Genomic DNA, 2,051 nt, shown 5'->3' with positions numbered 1-2,051 from the left:
GTCTACATTAACAGTAAGTAGGCAGATGTATGGCAGAGTGGAAAAAGCACCAAATTTGAAGTCAGATGAACCTTCTTGGTTTCATATTCTGACTGTTGCCTATGTAGTCTTAGAAAAGTTGTTTTGCTGGGACTGTTTCATTATTTGAAAGAATGAAGAGGCTGGGCTACATGACCTTCACAAGTTCATTATAGCTCTAAATCTATGATACTTTAAACACGCCCTAGATGAATAATGATCTTCACTCCCAAAATGCCAACAAATATTTGACAACTTAGTTAAGCAACTCAGAGGCACAGTAAATACAGCATAGCACTTGAAGTCAGATGAGACCAAGTTTGATTGCTGCCTCAGACACTCACTATCTGTGTGACCCAGGGCAAGTCACTTAACCCCAACTGCTCTGCCCCCCAAAAAAAAAATCAAATGAGTTAACACACATAAAGTGTTTTGCAAACCTTAAAGAATATATAAATGTTAGGTGCTAGCTATTAAATTCTTATTTGAAATAGCTGGGTATGTTTTCAAAAAATTATTAGTGTTGTCATTATTTGAGATCCTTTTCAGAAACAGTACCAACCATAGGATACACATATGGACTCTTCCCTCATGTGACTGTGCATAAAGTAAGTGGTAAATAAGTGATTACCAAATACAGATTTATTAAGCAATGATTATCTCTACAAAATAGAATACATAAGTCTCAGGGTCTTCTAAGAAAAAGCAAACTATATAAGGAAAAAGGATAACAAAAATGAGTCCCTCAAGAGGTATAAATATCTTGAAAAATCATCTTAATTGTTACTAAAAAAGTAACTAGTTATTCTTGTATATTCAATATCAAATTGGAAGGGTTGGAATTATCAATTTTTTAGCATCCTCCCACCTCCTAAAATGAAACTCTTACTCAAGCTATCAAAGTGATTATTGATTTAGACTTCAATTGGTATTATCTCCCATCTCTCCATCCAAAATGAACATATACATTTTGAGAAAGGAAAAAAAAAATTAAAAGTATTAATATACACAGTGGCTCACAAGTGGCCACAGAAGAGCTAATTACTATTTGCATCATACTATATAAGGCCTTTCCCTTCCCTCCACTATTTCTGAACCTGACCTACATGTACTGGTGTTTCAGAGCCTCCCCACTCTATGCATCTACAATTGTGTCAGAAGAACTGAGCTTAAGCTGATCCAGTCACCTAAACATTCTTCCCTTTTGGCAAAGATGCTTTGTTCCCAGATCTGAAACTTAAAAGGAAAGCAATTCCTCAATATGTATTTTTCAATCACAAGTGGATCATCTTTTTATGTATAGATTTTTCATACACAAATAGAAGAAAAGTCTTAAGACTCTTTGTTCTAAATAGCAAAACAAACTAAAGGAAGAAAAAATGGGAGAGCTAAATTTCAGTTAAGTTTTCCCTAACTGCTGTGCAACTCCAGATGAATGTTTGGAGATGATCTATTGTAAGTTACTTTAAAATTAATGTCTTTCATATTCACCCCTTAAATGACTGATTCAATGATTCCTTTATGGATGTTAAACTAGACTCTTCGGTCACTAAGATACAAACTTTGAATTAAAAGATTATATATGGCTAATTAACTCCTGGTATAGTCTCCTGAAACCCAAAATGATTATAAGTATCTGTAAGTCAATCAACTAATATACTTATTGACTCTCTACTGTGTACAAGGTATAGTATGAGGCATGGATATAAGAATCCCTGCTCAAGAAGTTGACATATCTATAGATAATAAGTAATAGCTGGACAGTACAGTGGGTAGGGTGCAAGACCCGAGTTCAAATCCAGCCTTAGACACTTTTCTAGTTGGGCAAGACACTTTACCTGTGTTCTCAGTTTCCTTATTTATAAAATAGAGATACCAATAGCACCTATCTCCCATGGTTGTTGTGAGAATAAAAACAGATAATATTTAAGAAGTGCTTTGTCAACCATAAAATGTTATAGAAAAGCTATTTTAACAGGGTAAATAATTAGAAAATTAGCAACTTGGGCAAGTCACTACCTCTCTTTGGGATT

This window comes from Phascolarctos cinereus, unplaced genomic scaffold (assembly GCF_003287225.1).
Source record: "Phascolarctos cinereus isolate Bilbo 61053 unplaced genomic scaffold, phaCin_HiC Scaffold_9;HRSCAF=440, whole genome shotgun sequence".
In the NCBI taxonomy this organism is placed as follows: Eukaryota; Metazoa; Chordata; class Mammalia; order Diprotodontia; family Phascolarctidae; genus Phascolarctos; species Phascolarctos cinereus.
Note: the sequence above shows the minus strand (reverse complement) of the source record.